The sequence below is a fragment of the Canis aureus genome, chromosome 7 (genome assembly GCF_053574225.1).
Source record: "Canis aureus isolate CA01 chromosome 7, VMU_Caureus_v.1.0, whole genome shotgun sequence".
NCBI lineage: Eukaryota > Metazoa > Chordata > Mammalia > Carnivora > Canidae > Canis > Canis aureus.
Genome location: NC_135617.1, coordinates 63,190,823 through 63,210,941, shown reverse-complemented (window position 1 = coordinate 63,210,941; position 20,119 = coordinate 63,190,823). Strand labels below are relative to the sequence as shown.

General features: G+C 41.9%; 1 long non-coding RNA gene across 2 annotated transcripts in view; it reads left to right on the top strand.

Annotated features, from left to right (window-relative positions):
• The window catches only part of LOC144317556 (uncharacterized), a 35,652-nt gene extending 15,740 nt beyond the window's left edge, over positions 1 to 19,912 (top strand). For both annotated transcript variants that reach the window (XR_013383552.1, XR_013383551.1), the window contains one exon: positions 19,006 to 19,912. This is a non-coding gene — a long non-coding RNA (uncharacterized LOC144317556). The remainder of the gene's footprint in view (positions 1 to 19,005) is intronic.
• Positions 19,913 to 20,119: the final 207 nt, after the last annotated feature.

Sequence of the window (20,119 nt, the reverse complement as noted above, 5' to 3'; positions counted from 1 at the left end):
TTTGGGACCAGAGAGGTTAAAACAAGTTTTGCATCTATGTCCTGGCTGCTGTATGACATTTTCAAGCAGCCACTGGTGCTACTGAGGATTAGTCTTGGTGCTGGAACTCAGGCTGGTCTAGCTAAGTGGCCTGGACTGGGTTGAGCTAGACTAGGCTAATAGGAGTTATAGGCTCAGAACATCATCAGAGATGGACAGGAGAATTGGAGCCACTTATTTCACTACTCTTATAGTGCAAGTGGGATACGTGAGACTGGGGGGTGGGGTGGGGGGTGGGATGGGAGTGCTCCATTGGCATGATTATACTTGCTATTTAAGAAGATCAAATATAACTTGGTTTTGATTACCTGTGTCAATGGAAGGAAAAAGGAAGCTCATAGAATTCCAAATAGTATGTAATACAAAATAATTTCTATTTTTGAGCGCAAATTGAATTAGAAGCCATTTTGAAAAAAGGGAAGGGTTTGCAGGTGTACCTGTGTAATCATGTTGAGCCCTTCTTGAATGAGTCAAGAGAAAGAAAAAGGTAGGGAGAAAAGTCAGGAAGTAGCCAGCCTAGGATTAAGGAGGCCCTGTAGAAAGTCTACATGGGGGTAAACTACACTATTCCATTAATACAACTGTATTTTTCACCAGTCTTTACAATATTGCCTTACACATATATACACATGCGCGTGCGCATCTCACACACACACACACACATACATACACACACACACACACACATACTCTGCAAGGCTTTAATATCTAGCTTCCAAAAAGTGTCACATTCACCACATTTTTCTGGAATCTCCAACATCCTCATCTCCTTGCCAGTCTGACACATGCACTCTGAAATCCTTCAAATTGGTCCATTCAACCATTTTCCCCTATAACTGCTGCTGAGCCTTGGGGAGAATATGTGCAGGCTGAACCGGGACCAGAGTTTGGATCTCATGCCTCAGTCTGGCCCCTTATCCCCTCTTGAGACTTGGGTTTGAGTAATCTCCTTTTCTCATTCTCTGCAGTGACTGTGCTAACCTCCCTCAACTTTTCTGAAAACCTTTAAACTTCTCCAACTTCCTCTCAGTAAGTGATAAGGTATCCCTGTTAACAATGAAGAACAGGTCATCAGACATGGATTCCCTCGACCCCATTAAAAATCCATCTGCTCTCACAATTATACATTCCCTCTTTCCTTCTCTCATAAAGGAGCAAGTGTTCCTTCTCCTGCCCAAGGGAAACCCTTCCATCCATGATGTAGAGCCTTTCTCCTTCTATCTCTGTGATGATCTTGTTCTATCAATAATCCAACCTCTTTTCATCAACCTCTCCCTCCTGCTGACATCCCTTTAAGTGCAGAAACAGGTTCAAGTTTCTGCCATTTTATAAAGGCTCCTTCTGTCTTACATTTTCTTTCTCACCGTCTTTGAAAACCGCATTTTCTTAAAGAGTAACTTACATTCCCTATTCACACCTCCATTTACCCCATTCATCCCTCAACCCACTGCTTGTGGGTTATAGCCAAATCACTCCACCAAAACCACCTTTGTTTAAGACACCAATGACCTCATAATTGCAATGTCCAGTGCACTCCAATCCCCACAATCATTTTCTTATTTAGTTTCTCCTCACTGCTTCACATTTTTTATTACTTTAAAAATCATTCTTCTTCCTTATTTGTGACCACAGCGGTTTTTCTCCTACCTCTTGGATCATACCTTCTCAGTTTCTTGAGCACTCAAAATTTTTGGTGTTCCCCAGTATGCTTCCTGCTTTTGATCATCTTCTCTTCTTGCTCTATGAATTCTTCCTGGGTAAACCTACCTGTGCTCTTTCCTGAGTTAATTACTCCCAAACACATGACTCAGAACAGCCCTCTCCTCTAAATGAGACAAGAATATACAAAGGTCTATGAATATCCCCACTGGATGCCCATAAGCACCTCAAATTCATCCTATCCTCCACAGAAATCATCACCTTTCCTCCACAAGTGGCTTTCTTCTCTTATTTTCTATAGCAAAGAACTTGAGTCACCCCTGCTTCTATCCCATGCCTTCCTATACTAATATTTCATAGGTTATAAGTCTGTAGTTACCCTGTACCTCTTCTCATCGTTGCCTAAAACATCCTTATTTATTTGCTGTTTAATTTATTTGCTGTTAATTTGATTCTTAGGTGCTGGCATGTGTGTTTGGCTGTCTGTTCTTGTTTTAGCCTTAGTAAAACACAATTTTAGGCAGCAAAAAGGCAATTTGTCTTTAGTCATTTACACTTTAGTGTGAATGAGTTTACTAACAGAATATGATAAGGGACACAGGATAAAGGCTGAGTGCCTTAGATGGTAGCTAAACAGAGAACAAAGAGGCACTCCTAGGTACAGAACCAGGCAGTTGGCACACTTAAGCCAAACTCTGCCAACTTCTCAATTTTCTTTCAGTCTTGGCATTGTAATTTCACTAGCTTCAAATTACAAGAAGCTTGTTATTGCTTCACATCTATCTCAGGGCTGACCCATCTGTGTCTGGCTTACATTGACTGTTGCACTTGGGAAGATTTGAAGATTTAGGATAGAGTTGTCTGGTCTATAAACATAAGCTATACACCCCCCCTCCCTACTTCTCTCTCGCGCACTTGCTTTCTTGCTTTTACTTAGCTAGAATGTAATTAAATTTGAACTGCGGCCAAAGCCGATTTGTGAGACAAGCATTTGGTTAGTGATATCGAGCCAACCAGGTGAAAAAAACTCAGAAAAACTTCAAAAAGGCCAATAATCACATTGTGATTGAAATTCAGTCCCTCTCTTCTCATCCCCTCTCCTATTAACTCGGACAAGAGCTGGAATCCCTCTTGGGACCCTTGGCTCATTGCATTTCACAGATGGGTTTAGGTGTATATGTGCACATAGCAGAGAGGGGAGGGCCAGTGCATCCCTGCCAACCATAGCTGAAGAGCTCTAGTTTGACTAACATATTCTAGGAGATTAGAAAGGAACTAGAGTTAGCAGAACTGGGAGGTTAGGGGATTGGGATAGAGACAATAAATAAGGGAAGATGGAGGATCAAGGATGAAGGATCAGATGATTGGGACATCAAATCTTGGAACCTGAAGATAAAACATAAAAAGAAAAATCAGATTAAGAGTCAAAGGGGAAGGTCTTTGAGAATTACTCTTTAATGAAATAGCAGATTCTTAATGTTGGGAATGGCCTCAAGTGGCATCTTCTCCATTTTCCTGAGGTAGAACTGGAGGCCCAAGAAGGAAATAGGCTTCCCCAAGGTTACTTAGTTGGATTCAATAAATCATTGACACATAGTGAGGTGCCCCATGCCTGATGTTCTTGGAGCTTTGGAGGAGTGTTGCAGTATAGTCCCTGACCACCGGGGAAGTGACACCTGAATGACAATGAACACACTCCTTCCAGCAGCCTGCAGCATCAGTTTTCCATGACCAGCAGCACGCTTGCTCTAGGTTAGATGTAACTCTGGCCCTTCCTTTCTTAACTCTACTCAGGTTCATAAAAGACAGCTAGGGACAGTCAGGAGTATGTGTGCACATGTGTGTGTGTTCACATGAGCACACTGGGCAAGCAGAAGTCCACTGGCCATCTCTCATTACCTTTAAATTCTAGGGAGAAGGGGTCTATAGGATGTTTATTACTTTGGGTTTTCCATGCCTCTTTTGCCCCTCCTTAATGTGGCCAGTTCTTCATTACTCTTTTCTGTGAACATATCAGATAGTTCTCTACCACCTACTGATGGCTATATGTAGGTTTGGAAGGCAGGAATCATACTGGTACTTCCTTTGGATCCCTAAACATCACCAGTTGAGCATATAAGTTTTCTTTTTTTTCCCCCTTTTTATTTATTTATTTATTTATTTTTTGCATATAAGTTTTCTATGCACACTTGTTGGATGGATAGATGGATGGATGGATGGATGGATAAATAATGGGCAGCAAATAAGGAAACAGAAGCCCTGAGAAGTTCAATAACCTACCCATGGTCACACAATTAATTTGGGGCAGATTTGAGACTAAAATGTAAGTCTTTTGACTCTCCACCCCATGTTCCACGGGTCCTTCATAGCACTGAGAGAAAGCCTTTAAGGGCAGAGGTAGACATAGAGATGCACTAGAGAATGAGTAACTTCTTGGTCAAAGCCAGTTTAATGTCCTTGGATGAAATGCCTTAAACTTAATAGCAAAAACCATTACATTGAGTCCAAAGATCTGGCTTTGGTCTAGTCTGGACTCAGATATTGAGTGTACAAATCACATGATCTCTTTCAGCCTCAGTTTCCTTATTTGTAGAGCACACTATCTTTGGTTGTATGGAATTTGAAGGCCTCTGAGACTTGGTATTTTATTTTTTTATTTTTATTTTTTTTAAATTTTTTATTTATTTATGATAGTCACACAGAGAGAGAGAGAGGCAGAAACATAGGCAGAAGGAGAAGCAGGCTCCATGCAGGCTCCATGCACCAGGAGCCTGATGTGGGATTCGATCCCGGGTCTTCAGGATCGCGCCCTGGGCCAAAGGCAGGCGCTAAACCGCTGCGCCACCCAGGGATCCCAAGAGACTTGGTATTTTAAAACTCCATCATTCTAGGGGCACCTGGCCGGCTCAGTCAGGGGGTCATGTGACTCTTGATCTTGAGATTGTGAGCCCCACATTGGGTGTAGAGATTACTGATAAAAATAAAAAATAAAACCCCATTATTCTTGATGCCAGTGGATATCCAAGTCCCATTAATTCATTTAGTCAATAAATGATAACAATAATAAAAATAATCATTATGATTGTTGTATTTTCCAGCTGGATGGGATGTTTGGATGGGAGGCTCTTCCTCCATGCTGCTATTTGGGGAATTCAGAGCTAAATATAGCCCAGTTCCAGGCATTCCAAACACCATCATCTCAAATTAGGAAATACATTTGCACCTCCTATCAACAGTCCTGTGGCAGACACGCTGACAACGCTGGCAAAGATGCAGGAAGACTATTTCCTCCCATGAAAAAAAACGTGTCTGCTCCTGGAAAAAAATGGTCCAGAGATTCTGTGGAAGGACCTAATGGTAGGATAAAGCGGTTGTAGGATTGCATCTAAGGATGGACTCAAGCACTCAGGAGAACTGACATATAATCACTACTACTTATTGAGCACCTACTATGTGCCAGGCTATATCCTAAGTAATTTATATGTGTTACATCTAGTCATCATGACAATCTTGAAAAATAATTTCTCAAGGCCACATGGCTTATAAGTTACAAAGGAAAGATATTCATCTACAGCTGTCTCTCTTTTTTTTAGATTTATTTATTTATTCAGAGAGAGAGAGAGAGAGAGGCAGAGGGAGAAGCAGGCTCCATGCAGGAAGCCCAATGTGGGACTCGATACCGGGTCTCCAGGATCAGGCCCTGGGTTGAAGGTGGCACTAAACCGCTGAGCCACCAGGGCTGCCCTCTACAGCTGTCTCAACCCAAAGTTTATGTATCACCAATAACATTGTAGCCTTCCTGCAGCTCCTGCCTTCCCTCTTTCCTTGCACCCAAATGGATGCTTACCATGTTTCTGACCCTGTGCTAAGCATACAAAGGTAAATAGGACTCCGTTGGTGCTCTTAAAGACCTCCCAGTTAATGCTTAACTGAAAACATTAACTGATAATCAAAATACATACAGTATGACACAAGGATAAAAAATAAATAGAGGGTAAGGTAGGAACATATCCCAGGGGTGGCATGAAAAACTCCAGAAAGGACACAAAGTTTGAGTAAATACAGAAAGGGTGACCAGCAGGTGACAGGTCATCAAGGCATGAGATGGCAATCAGCAAGAGGAGCAGTGTGGGAAAGTCAGGGAAAATTGAGAGAGTGCATTGGGTTTGGAGGGCAGCAATGGGTGCAGGGAGAGTCTCGCCCCACCCCCCTTCATCTCTACAGCACACCATCTCCACTCCCAACATCATGTGGCACTATTAGCCCATCAAGGGAGAAGAACCAGTTTAAGGCACCCTAAATTAAGAACCTCTCTCCCTTCTGCTTCATAAAATGAGAGAAGCATCAAGCCCTATCCCTGGAGACTTCAAATCCCAGTTCAGGGATTAAAAACAAACACAAACCACAAACAAAACCCTGCGGAAGCCTGAGTGGTGGCCTGGGACCAGAATGAGCTGAGAAAAACACTCCCCTTCCCTTGACCTCCAAGCCACTTTCTGTAACCCCAGTGCCTGAGCTGGACAATGTCTCCAGGGCGTTGAAGCTTTTTCAGTTGAAACTGACTCTGCTGCCTTTGGCTCTTAGCACCTTCCCACCCTGGGAAGGGAGATGGATGCATGTCCTAGAGTGCTGCGTTCATACCTCCTCTCTCCTCTTCCAATGCAGGTTACATCCCTTGCAGAGTTCTCCTGCCCTCCTCACCATCATTTCCTCCTCTTCTCCTTAACTGGCCCCACCTCCCTTCCCTCCCGCTTCTCTCCCTCAAAACTCCTTATTCTTCCACAGTACCTCTCTCTCCAGCCTGAGCTTCATGATGTCAGAAAAGAAAAACAAGCCACTTTTTATGCTTTGTTTCTAAACCCAAGCCAATAAAATGCTCCTTTCATTTGAGGAGAAGGGAAAGCAATAATTCAGGCATTAGCAGGGAGTACAACACACTTATTTGTAGTCTTCATGGAGCTCACTGGGGCCGGCTCCTCCTGCATGCAGGGCCTGCTCCCAGAGCACTGAGCATGAGGTATAAGACTCAGAAAATAACCCTGAGGGGCGTGAAAGCAGCAGGTTGTGACAGAGCTGTGACCTGATCCTTTGTTCCCTATCTGTCACACCTATCTCCTCCCTTTGGGGTGTGACTGAGTCCCACCACTTGGCCAGTACCAAGGACAGTCTCCATCATCCCTACACAAAGAGGGTTCAAATATCCTGAGCCCTAGGGCACCTAGGTGGCTCAGTCCCTTAAGTGTATGCCTTTAGCTCAGGGCATGATCTCAAGGGTTTGGAATCAAGCCCTACCCCCCACCCCCAGATGAGGATGGGCTCCCTGCTCAGCGGGAAGTCTGCTTCTTCCTCTCCCTCTGTCCCTCCTCCTTGTTCTTGCTCTCTCTCTCTCTCAAATAAATAAATAAATAAATAAATAAATAAATAAATAAATAAAATATTTAAATAAACCAACAAAAAACTCCAAATTGAGCCCAGCTCAGGAGTGGCTTCCATGGCCAAGCTAGACCACCCCTGCCTTCTATCCCCTTCTGTGACAAGCTGCCACAAGCCGAGAATGTAAGAGGAAGACTCAGTTCCTGGCTTCAAGGATTCCCCAGTTTGATGGAGCCAATATAGTTCACACTTTCAAAGAGCTTCTTGTCTGATGGAATCAACACAACCCCTACCTTCAAGGCGTTCTCAGGTTAACAGCACCCTCAGCCAATACTTAAAGAACACTACAGGGCGATATGATAGAGAGGGAAGGCAAATGGTCTTTGGAGCTAAGGGTCTGGCTAATGAACAATAAATCCCAGCTCCAATCTGAACCGGCGTCTTTATCTATGAAATGGGGTGTCCTCTCCTGTCTTTTCCTAGTAACCTGCATCCAGAGAGGCACCATGAAAAGTTTTAACTGTTACTCCCTTAAGCAAGCCCTTGGCAGGATTCTAAAATGTCTGCCTGGTGGCCATTTCCCCTTCCCCTTTTCTTCCCACCTCCTGTGACTCTCCTGTCAATTTCTGCCTCTCACACTTTCTCTAAAGCAACAATAATGGTGCCTTTTTATAGAGGGCCCCATTCATGCCATGTACTGTACCAGTCCTTAACAAAATCTCAATCTCTACCTCTTGGCTTTAGATCCACTCTACTTTCTGGGAATTGTTGGTTGCCAAAGACAAATTCTACTTCCCTGTGATTCTTCCGCCGGGCTCAGATTGGATGCACATTTTGGGTGCCCCATTACTGGGATGTCAGTTAAATGAATATCTATAACCAAATGTTGTGATTTGTAAACCTGCCCATAACAATCAGCTAGCACAGTGGCTCTGGGCCTCGTACACAGCTTAACATCCCAGCTTCTACAGCCCAAAGTTCCCATCAGTAAGCTCATTTCTTGAGCCCTCTATTATTAGGTTACAAATCCATTTTCCAGATGGTGTTGCTGGCACAGGGAAAGCCTGGGACACTGGCTCAAAGTCACTCACTACCCTGAACCAGAGAAGATGATGAGTATCTGGAGGTGGGTGGAAGAGGTGATGGAGGCTATATTATAAAGGGCAGGGGGCACACCCAGACAGTGTGTCTCCATGAGTATCGCGCCCCTCTCTTGCATGCCAGCTTCCAGGTTGTTGGTGCCTTGCAGCACTATTCCAGGCTGCTGCAGTGGTCAGAGTAGAAAGCCAGAGAGGCGGGCCTGACACGAAGCTAACATAACTGTCACACTCCTGCCAGGCACCCTGAGGAGCTGTGAGGATGACTGCCAAGCAGTTAGGGCTGATCTTTGAGGATGGCCAGAATGGAAGGCCCCCTTCTCTGAACAACTGCCCAGAATGCAAAGTGACCCAAGCTCGGGTGGAACTGTGACTTCTCAGATCCCTCCACTGCAGGAATCACTATCCCTTCCTCAATCTCCAGGACAGACCTGGGGTGGAGAGGGAAGGGGAGGGAATAGCTCTAAGCTAGAGATTTTGGACTCCTTTAAGACAGGAATCCGGCACTCCTGTGTAAGAGAACTTTAGCTATACCACTCCTGCTCTGTCTGGAATCCCCCAGGTAGGTAGAACAGTAATGTCCTGCCTGGCCTCTGGAGGGCACAGGAAAGCTATGGGTGACCAACTATCCCAATTTGCCCAGGACTGAGGTGGAGGGGCAGGTTCCCTGGATGTGAGACTTCCAGTGCTAAAACTGGCAAAGTCCCAGGCAAGAAAGGACGAGTTGGTTACCCTGGAGAATGGCTTTGTCTCACCTGTTAGGAGCTCCTTGCTCCTGGTTCCCAACCTCCCTTCTTGTTCTTTAAGCATCTTTCTGAATGAAAAGTTTCCTGTTTAGCATTTGTCCCAGCATAGAGGCTAAAGGGGGCGTACTAGAGAAATCAGTGGGTAGATAACATCCCCAGGGCCACAGCCTACAAATGCTGAAACCAAGCAATGCTAGCTTTCACAGCACCCATGAGAGGTGTGTTAGAAAGAAGAGGAAGCTGACTATCTTCTAGAGAAGCAGTGCTCTGACCAGGGCGATGGGGCCTGTGACATTGACCTTACAAGTTTATCAAGGTTGCCCACTGCTCATCCCAGAGGACCTCAAAGTGAAGACCCAGCTGTGAAGAGGGATACCATGGACTTGGGAGCTTACAGTGAGCTGGTGTGTGTGGGAAGATGTGCCATCTCCCCGACATGCATGACAGTCAGTGTCTTTATGTCCTTTCTTTATGCTCTTGTTCATGCATAGCCTTCCAGGGCAACCTCTTCCTCCCTTTGTTGGTTCCTGTGTTTTTTTCTCATTCTCAGCTGATCTTGGAGCTCACCTTTTACATGAAGTTGACCAAAAGGAGGAGTTTCAATGACCTTCCATTAGTCTTCATTTCACTTTCAAATGAGATACATGTACATCTTTGATTAAGGGGTTCTTTTCCAGTTTCCAAGTTGGTGAAGGATATGTATCTTCTAACCTGGACCTTTCACATAGAGGGACAGAGCTCCTGAGGACAGGGCCCACACACAGCAGAATGGGTGCATCAATCCTCAGATGTGATGTGATTGGGTGTCCTTTCCACCACCTGACATGGCTCTAGCATGCACATTGTGATTTTCATTACAGTGTACTTTTAAAGGCTTTCCCTTCCATTATCGTGTGTGTGTGTGTGTGTGTGTGTGTGTGTGTGTGTATGCACATGTGTATAAAATAACCACTGCATATTTCTTTTAACTGGGCATTTATAAACCAGGTGGGACATAGAAAAACTCCCAGAACAATCCTCCAGGAGGGAAAAAAATAATAGCTTCAAGGTTCTATATGTTTGAGGAGAGGAGCAGAATAACTGGCTAATATTCGTAAGAACTAATAATTAGCAAATTAGGACTCAAGGTATTTCTTTCTCACAGAGTAATCATTTGTTTGTCTTAAATGAACAAATGGGTTGATTACAATTATTAGCACGTGAGAGTGTTGACTGAGCCTCACTAGCAGCTGTGAAATGCAAACAGACGTGCAGAGACATAATCACATTCTCATTCCCACTAATGACTTTGATGAAGGCAGACTATCATACTAAAAACCGAAAAGATTAGCCTTGAGGTTATACGTTTATATGAAAGTTCTTTAATTAATGCATGTCATCTCTGTTCTTTGGGGCAGCCTTTTGCTGCAAATCTGTTGCTTAAAAGCTAAGCCTCCTTGCATATATCATTATAGGAAAAAAATTTTATTCTCCATAAATTTGGGGGCATATGCAAATGCTTTTTCAATGATACTTTCTTCGTATTTTCCTCATATTTTTTAAATGAAAAATTTCAAATATACTGAAAAGGGAAAAGGATTTATCATGAGTACCATATACTTATCACCTATATTCTACAATATTTTAGAATATTTGGTTTCTCATCTACCTATCATCTATCCATCCATCAATAAATCTTATTTTTTATGCATTTGAAAGCATATTCCAGACATCGGTGCAATTCATTTTTAAATACTTCAGTATACATGTCACTAACTAGAGTTTGATATTTGTTTACAGTTCTTTTTAGGTGAAATTTACATACAGTGAATGCTTCAACCTTAAATACACCATTTGATGAGTTTGGACAAATACACATGCTTGTGTAACCCAAAGTCCTAGAACATTGCCATAGCTCCAGAAAGTCCCCTCCTACCTCTTCCAGTCAATTTTGCAACACAGGCACTGTTCTGATTTTTTTCACCATAGCATCATTGCCAGATTTTATGTAAATGGAAGCATAAGCGTACAGTACATACTCTTCTGCATAAGGGTTTTTTCACTTAGTTTCTGAGCGTCCTCCATGCTGGGTGAATCAGTAAATCATTCCTTTTGATGGCTGAGTAGTAGCTCATTGAATGAATATATCACAGTTTGATTACCCATTCTCCTGCTGATGGACACCTAGACTGCTTTCAGTTCTGAGCAATTATAAATAAAGCTGCTATGAGCAACAGTTCCTGTGGACATATGCTCCCATTTCATATGGATAAATATCCACAGATGAACTTATTGGGTCATAGGTTAGATATATGTTTAGTTTCATAAAAACAAAACAAAACAAAACAAAACAAAACAAAACAACAACCTGCCAAAATGTTCCAAAGTAATTGTACCATTTTACACTCCCATCAGCAATATACGAGAACTCCAGTTCACATCCTTACCAACAGTTGTGCTGTTAGTTATTTTAACTCAGGGCATTCAGATGGGTGTGCAGTAGTATATCAGTATAGTTTTAATTTACATATTCCTGATGACTAACAATATTGAGCATCTTTTTCATGTGATTATTGGCCATTCATTTATCTTTCTTTGTCTATTCAAATCATTGCCTATTTTTATTGGATTGTTTGTCTTTTTATTATTGAGTTGCAGAATGATGTATATATTCTGGGCACTAGTCCTTTGTCAGATATATGTTTTGCAAATATTTCCCTCAATCTGGGTCTTGCCTGGTTCCCCCTCAATAGTGTTTTTTGATAAGCAGAAGTTTTGAATTTTCACAAAATCTGATTTAACGTTTTCTTTGATGGTTATTGTCTTCCTTAATCCTGTCTAGGAAACCTTTGCTATCCCTAAGTAACAAAGATATTTTTCCCAGTTTCTGCTGGCAGCTTTATAGTTAATGATCCATATCAAATTAATTTGTGTGTGTGTTTGAAGCAAGGGCTGAGATTATTTTTTTCTGTGTTAATATCCAGTTCTTCTAGTGCTGTTGGCTAAAAAGACTTTCCTTTTCTCCATTACATTGATTTGGTGCCTTTGGTGAAAATCAAATATTTACAGATACATGAGTCTATTTTGAGGCTCTCTCTGCTATCCCATTGACCTATTTGCTGATCTTCATGTCAATCCATACCGTTTGGATTCCTATAGCTTTTATAATAAGTCTTGGAGACAAATAGCATAAGCCCTCCAACTGTGTTCTTTTTAAAAGGATTTATATATTCTAAGTCTTTTGCATTTCAATATAAAATTTAAAATTAGTTTGTCAGTACCTTTTTAAAATACCTGTTGGGATTATGATTGGGATTTCAGTGAATCTAAGGGGAGAATTTAATTCAGGGAGACTTGACATCATACCAGTTTTGAGTCTTCCAATTCACAAACATGGAATATCATTCCAGTTGTTTAGATCTTCTTGACTTTTTCTCGACATGTTTTGTACCTTTCAGGCTTGCATTTATTTTCTTAAATTTATTCCTAAGTGTTTTATGACTTGTTACTATTAAAAGTAGAATTTTAAGAATTTTTTTTTATTGCTATGTAGAAATCTAGTTGCTTTTAGTATTTGACCTTACTTCTTGTTATCTTTCTAAAGTCATTTATTATTCTAGTAATTGTTTTGTAGTACAAATCCTGATTCCTGGGCATTTTCTATATAAACAGCCAGATGATCTACAAATGGTCATCCATTTTTATTTCTTTCTTTCCAATCTCTATGCCTTTCTTGGGTTCCTCACTGGCCATCATGTCTAGTACATCATTGAATTAAAGTGGTGAGATGGGTATCCTTCCCATGTTCTCTATCTGAGGAATGTTGGAAAATAATTCTCCATGGATTTTACACATTTGTGCAAGAGATTTCTCTTCTGTAAAAGAAATGCAGGCAGACAGAGATACAAGCTTCTGGACTATCTTTTATTCTGGATTATCTTTTCAAGAGTATTTGTACTGTAAATAGCCCAGGAAGACAGAGATAGTGTCTCCATTTGCAAAAGAGGAACAATCTGTTTGCTGTCCAGAATAATCCTTTCAGGGCAAAAGCTGGGCAAGTTTGCATGCAACACCTTATAAAAGATTAGAGTTCCCTAAGCTTAGCATTCCTCATCTGTGACACAAAACTATTTTGTGCAAAATACCCATTTAGGCCCAATAGGGCCCAATAGGGCCTGGGGGACAATGATGAGAACATGAAGTTCCTGCCACCTGCTGTGCTGTGAGGAATTAAGCTCTTTGTTTCTGACACAGAGGTCATGTCATCTGTCAGCATCTGCTATGGATTGAATTGTGTACCCCAAAATTCATATGTTGAAGCACTAAAGCCCAATATGACTAACTCCAATGAATTTAGAAATAGGGCCTATAAGAAGATGGCTAGGGTTAAGCGAGATCATAAAAATGGGACCTTGACCTTAGGATTAGTCTTTTTATAAGAAGAGACATCAGAGAATTTGCTTCTCTCTCTCTCTCCTCCACCCTCGTTCATCTTTTCTCTCATTCTCCCTCCCTATCTCTCCCCCGCCCCCTCTTTGCGACACCCAGAGGAAAGGCCATGTGAGGACCAAGTACATTCCACAAGCCAGTAAGTCCATAAACCTGACCTTGGGGGCACCTGTGTGGCTCAGCAGTTGAGTGTCTGCCTTCGGCTCAGAACGTGATCCCAGTGTCCTGGAATCAAGTTCAGTATTGGGCTCCCTGCGGGGAGCCTGCTTCTTCCTCTGCCTATGTCTCTGCCTCTCTCTCTGTGTCTCTCATGAATAAATGAATAAATCTTAAAAAAAAAAAAACTGACCTTGGACTTTCTATCGTCCAGAACTGGGGAAAAAAAATTTCTATTGTTTAAGCCACAATTGGGTGATAGTTAATGGCAGCACCAGCCAACCAATACAATATCCATAAGACTGTGGTAGGCTAACTTGTTAGCTTGCAAGTAGAGTAAAATTCATATGCTTCATATTTCTTGACAAGAGGGAAAGCATTAAATCTTTAACTATTAAGTATAATGTTTGCTATAAGATTTTGGTAGACATTTTTTTAAAGATTTTATTTATTTATTCATGAGAGACACAGAGAGGCAGAGACACAGGCAGAGGGAGAAGCAGACTCCCTGCAGAGAGCCCGATGTGGGACTAGATCCCAGGACTCCAGGATCGTGCCCTGGGTTGAAAGCAGGTGCTAAACCGCTGAGCCACCTGGACTGCCCTTGGTAGACATTTTTTTTATAATAAATTTATTTTTTATTGGTGTTCAATTTACCAACATACAGAATAACACCCAGTGCTCATCCCGTCAAGTGCCCCCCTCAGTGCCCGTCACCCATTCACCCCCACCCCCCGCCCTCCTCCCCTTCCACCACCCCTAGTTTGTTTCCCAGAGTTTTTTAATCAAATTGAGGAATTCTCTATTTTCAATTTGCTAAGAGTTTTTAACATAATTGGGTGTTGCGTTTTTGTCAAATGCTTTGTCTGCATCTGCTGGATGTGGTCATTTGTTCCCCTTTATTCTGCTAATATCGAGAATTATATTGATTGATTTTTGAATATTAAAACAATCTGGCATTACTGGAATAAACCTTACTTAGTCATGATGTCACATAAATATGTATGCATCGCTGTACACATTTTACTAATATTTGGTTAAAGAATCTTAAAGAATCTTTTTTTTTTTTTTTTTTGGTTAAGAAATCTATGTTCATGAGGGATATTGGTCCATTACATTTTTTTATACTGTCTTTTTCTGGTTTTGGTATTAGGGTACTAATACTGACCTCATAAAATCAGTTAGAGAGTTTTCTCACCTTCTTTGTTGTGTGGATAAGTTTATATTAGTCAGCTCAAGCTGCCATAACAAAATATCATAGTGGCTCAAAAAATGGAAATTAATTTTCTCACATTTCTGGAGATTGGAAGTCCAAAATCAAGGTGCCAGCATGGTCCGGTTCTTCAGGTTCTGATGAGAACTCTCTTCCTGGCTTGCAGATGTCTACGTCTCCTCTGCATCCTCCCAAGGCAGAGAAAGAGAGAGAGGATCTATGGTGTCTCTTGTTATAAGGACACTAATCCCATCCTGGGGCCCCACCCTCATGACCTCATTTAAACCTAATTACCTCTCAAAGATCCCATCCCCAAATACCAAATACCAATATTAGGGCTCAGGGTTTCAACATATGGATGGGGTTGGGGGGTACAATTCAGTCCTTTGAAGCATTTGAGTAGAATTGGTATTATTTCATTCTTAAATGCTTGAGAGAATTTACCAATGAAACCACCTGAACCTGGAGTTTTCTTTATGCAAATATTTTAATTACAAATTCAATTTCTTTACTAGATACAGAGCTATTAACATTTTTCTATTTTATTCTTGAATCAGCTATGCAATTTGATTATTTCAAGAAATGATTCCATTTAATCTAAATTGTTAAGTTTATTGGGACAAAGTTATTCATATTTTCTTATTATCTTTTTAATATCTTTAAGATCTACAGTATGTTCTCACTTCATTCCTGAGATTAGTCATTTGTATTTATTTCCTTAATGAATCTGGCTAGAAGTTTTGTTGTAGTTTTTGACAGGCGATTTATTTCTGTCATCTGTTTTTGACTTCACTGATTTCTGCTTTTATCTTTATTCTTTTTTCACTTCTACTTACTCTGTGCTTGCTTTGCTTTGTTTTCCAGCTTCTTTAAAAAAATTTTTTTTTAATTTGAGAGAGAGAGAAGGAGGCGCTGGGAAGAGGGAGAGAGAAATCCAAGTAGGCTCCACACTGAGAGTGGAGCCTGATGCAGGGCTCCATCTTAGGACCCTGAGGTCAGACCTGAGCCAAAATCAAGAGTCCAACGTTCAACCAACTATGCGCCCAGGTGCCCCTGTTTTCTATTTTCTTAGGTGGGACCTTACATAATTGATTTCAGACATTTCTTTTTTCCTTTTTTTTTTCTTTTTTCCTAATATAAACGTTTAGAGCCATAAACCGCCCTCTAAGAACCGCATTAGCTATCTCCCACAGATTTCGATATGGTGTATTTTTTATTACTCATGGAAGTATTTTGTAATTCCTCCATGATTTCTTCTTTAATTTATGATCCTTTAGAAAAATGCTCAACTTCTAAATCTTTATAGTTTTGTATTCATTGTTGATTTTTTAAAAAAGATTTTACTTATTTAGTTGAGAGGGAGAGAGAGCACAAGCAGGGGGAGGGGCAGAGGGAGAGGGAGAAGCAGACTCCTCACTAAAGTGAGGCTTGATCCCAGGACCCTAAGATCATGATCTGAGCCGAAGGCAGATGCTTAATGTACCCAGCCACACAGGCACCCCTTGTTATTGATTTCTAATTTGGCTTTATAGTGGTCAAAAAGCATATCCTGTATACCTCCCATCCTTTTAAATTTATTAAGACTTATTTTATGGCCCAGAACATTTCCATCTTGTACAACATACTTGGTGTGCTTGAAAAGAATGTACATTCTACGGTTGTTGGAGGTAATATTCTATAAATATCAGTTAGGTCAAGGTGGTCGCTATTTCAAACTCAACTCTGATTTTTGCTTCTGTTTTCCTTGCCTAGACCAGGGGACTGAAAACAAAAACAAAATTTGAGCTGCTTGTGAGCATTACATAAATATGTAAAAATGTATAAAGCTTGGTACATGCAATTTTTTTAAAAAATGCCAGTTACCTTTCTCTTGTGGCCCCTGCGCCCTATGCCAGCTTTATCCTGAGGTCTGATAATCCGTCAAAATGAATTTAATGAATAGACAGAGCTCCAAAAATGGAGGTATGCTCTTCCTGGCCCCTGCTCCCTCACCCCAGCCATCAGAATCTGACCTCACTAGCCTTTGATAAGTGATCCTTTCTTATAGCCTGGCTGCGTTAGAAAATACTTGAGTAGAGTATCAGAGGATACATCAGGAACCTGGGGCCAGCGAGCCTCAGCACTGTGAGTTGCAGGTGCCATAAACACCTTAATTCTATATCTTATTTCCATGACAGATATCACTAAGACCTAGCACTTCCTTCCTCTCAGAATCTGTGGGTGGTCCCCAGTAGCCACTCCCTCCTCCTTTTACTAATCTGTTATTAAAATAGATCCACTCCACCCTTAGCTGGACAGGTGGCCTCGCAGACAAGGGCTACATCACTTCCCAACCTCTTCTGCAGGAAGGTGTGGCTGTGTAACTAAGGTCTGCCCAATGGAAGTGGAGAAAAGGAATGTGTGCAAGTTTCTTATAATGCTTTTACAGTGAAGAGTTATGAGCTCCCCTTGCCTTCCTCTGGCTAGAATGCAGATGAGGTATTGGTGAGCTGTCATCTTGGAGCATCAAGATAGAAGAAGTTTGAATCCTTGGCAACTTTGGGAGCGAGGGACACAAGGCAGTCTCACCTCCCCCAGGTGACCTACTGTCAAATACACTTCAGTCTTATTTAACTCACTATATTTTGGGTTCTCTTTGCTACAGTGGTCTAACCTGAATTCTGACTGATTATAAAGCCTTCCCACCTCAGAGATGCAGCCAGCCTCCACCAACAGATTAGCATTTCATTAAGGAGACCTATTTGTCATCCTGATTTAAGCTGTATATCCCAGGTGGGTAGACTGTCACCTCTCTGAGACCAGGAGCAATAGTTGCCTTGTTCATCACTAAATGTCTGGTATCCAGCTCAGTGCTGAGTCTCAGCAGGGGCTTAATAGATATATGCTGAACAAATATATGAATAAATAAACCTTGTCCTTCGCAAGATGTAACGTTAGCCAGACCACCATCCCTTGGAGTTAGAATGACTGTAGTAACTATATCACCTTATTCCCACTATGACAAAGCATAAGGAGAAATTTTTGAAGTTTCATGACCAAAACAATCTGCATTTCTCCTAAGCAAAATGTCCCAAGATTCAGAAATGTTAGGCTACTGCTAAAGTTAAAATGTATTGTTCTTTGGCTGCCAGGAAACTGAGACTTGGCCTTGGACTCCATCACTGCAAATGTATAGCACCTGTAGTAGATGCAATGTTGTGCTGAGCAGATCCTACCTCCAGGGCTCAGACATCCATTCTCCTAGCTGCTCAGTGTTATGGACTAGCTGCTCACAAATTAATCTTCCCCTAGGATTTTCAGATAAAATACAGAACACTCAGTTAAATTAGAATTTCAGATGAACAACATATCCTTTAAAATAAAAAAAGTATAAGTATGTCCCATGTGATATATTTGGGACATACTTACACTAAAAAGGTGTTGTTGGTAATCTGAAATTTGAATTTCACTGGGCATCTTTTATATTTATTTGCTCAACTTAACAATTCTACCCTGGGCCAAAGAGATATGGCTTGTCCAAGGTCACACCATTCCCCCTAGTAGCTCACACCCAAAGACTAATCCATGTGGGAGTGGAACAGCTTGGCCTTGCCCCAATTCCATTTTCACTCCACTTCCTGTTATAGTGATGAATCCTGGCCCAGCTTCTACTCTTGTCCCATCCTGCCATTTGCCCTTTCCTTCCATAAGCATGGTCCCAAGAGCACCTCTTGAGCTAATGTCCCCAGACCTTGTTTCACGAGGAGCCAGGCTTAAGAGGGTACCTTTCGGCTACAACCTTCCCCCCTAGTTTTTTCTCCTTTACCCCCTTTCCCCTTTATCTGTGCTTCCTAATTACTATATATATATATATATATAGTATTTTGCATGAGAGATAAGCATAAAGAACTGGAGAAGGAATCCCAGGTCTTACCCTATCCCCACGAATACCACCTGTAATGGAAGTAAGTCACATAACATCTCTAAAGCATCTACCTAAACAGCAAAGTTTGCAAGATTTGCCTTACAGACCTTCTGCACAAAGGACTGGATGTTGGAGGGCTCTTCACAGGTAAAGCTCTTTACAACTCTAGTTTGTGCTGTGGTTCCGGCTGGACCTGAACCCCAAACTCACTGACTCCTTAGTGACAGTCTTCGGGAGGAGGAAAATCTCCCTGCATTCCTATGAGACAGAAGCTACCATTCTGCCTGTGATGGGCATCCCCTGGTTGGTGTGAGGATGCCTTCTGTGCATCTTTACTGCATGACTGTCTCTCTACACTAATCCTGTACTTTTGTGCTGATATCCTGGTAGGTCTTAAGAGATCATTGAAATGAGTAAGGAAGAGATGCCTCAGCTCCCTGGAAAAGGAGGAAAGGTGCTGAGCTTCCTTTTAAACCGCAGAGCCAAGCACCCACCTGGAAAGCAAAGGGCACTTAAGGATGGTAGACATGAGCTAAAGGTGTCCCCAGAGAGCTGGCTAATGGAAGAATTATGCAGAAAGGCACTCGGGAGAGGATAGTGGTGGTGGTGCCAACAAGTTGCCATCCGGGCAGTTCTGACACTCCCCAACCCAAGACACAGGCAACACCAGTATGGCAGGCTGCCCAGGCTTGAACTCTGATGGCCTCAACCTTGGCCACACATAGAACACTGGGTGGAGGAGGGCAGCAATAAATCTCTTCAAATGGAGCAGGGAGCAGTGCTTTTGAAAGCTCCCCATGTGAGCCCCATGTGCAGCCTTGGGTGTGGGTGTAGGCATCACCCCCGACCAGCTCTGCTGCCTGGGCCAAGTCACTTCACTTCTTAATCTTACTTTTCTCATTGCTAACAGAGGAGAATGCCCACCTGCTATAGTTGAATTGAGGTGCTCTGGAAAGATGTTGAAGTCCTAACCCCTGTGAATGCGGCCATATTTAGAACTGAAGTCTTTACAGATATAATTAAGTTAAGATGAGGTCATGAGGGTGGATCCCTAATCCCAATATGACTAGTGTCCTTATAAAAGGACACTATTGGACACTGCTATTCACAGGAAGAATGCCATATGAAGATTGGTGTTTTGCTGCCACGAGCCCAGGAACCATCAGAAGCTGGGAGAGGAGCCCAGACCAGACCCTTCCTTAGTGCCATCAGAGGGAATGCGGCCTTGCTGACACCTTGACCTTGACATCTGGCTTCCAAGAACAATGAGACAATAAATTTCTATTGTTCGAGCCACCCAGTTTGTGGTACTTGGTTGTGACAGCCTTAGCCAAACTAATACACCACCCTACAGGAATTTTTTAAGACTTGAGAATAAAATACATAAAACCTCTGACATTAACATATGCACTCAGTAAATTATGATGACAATATTATTGTGCTTTTCAAGTCTTTATTTCTTTATATACTGTGGCTGTGTGGCCATGGATAAATTATATCACCT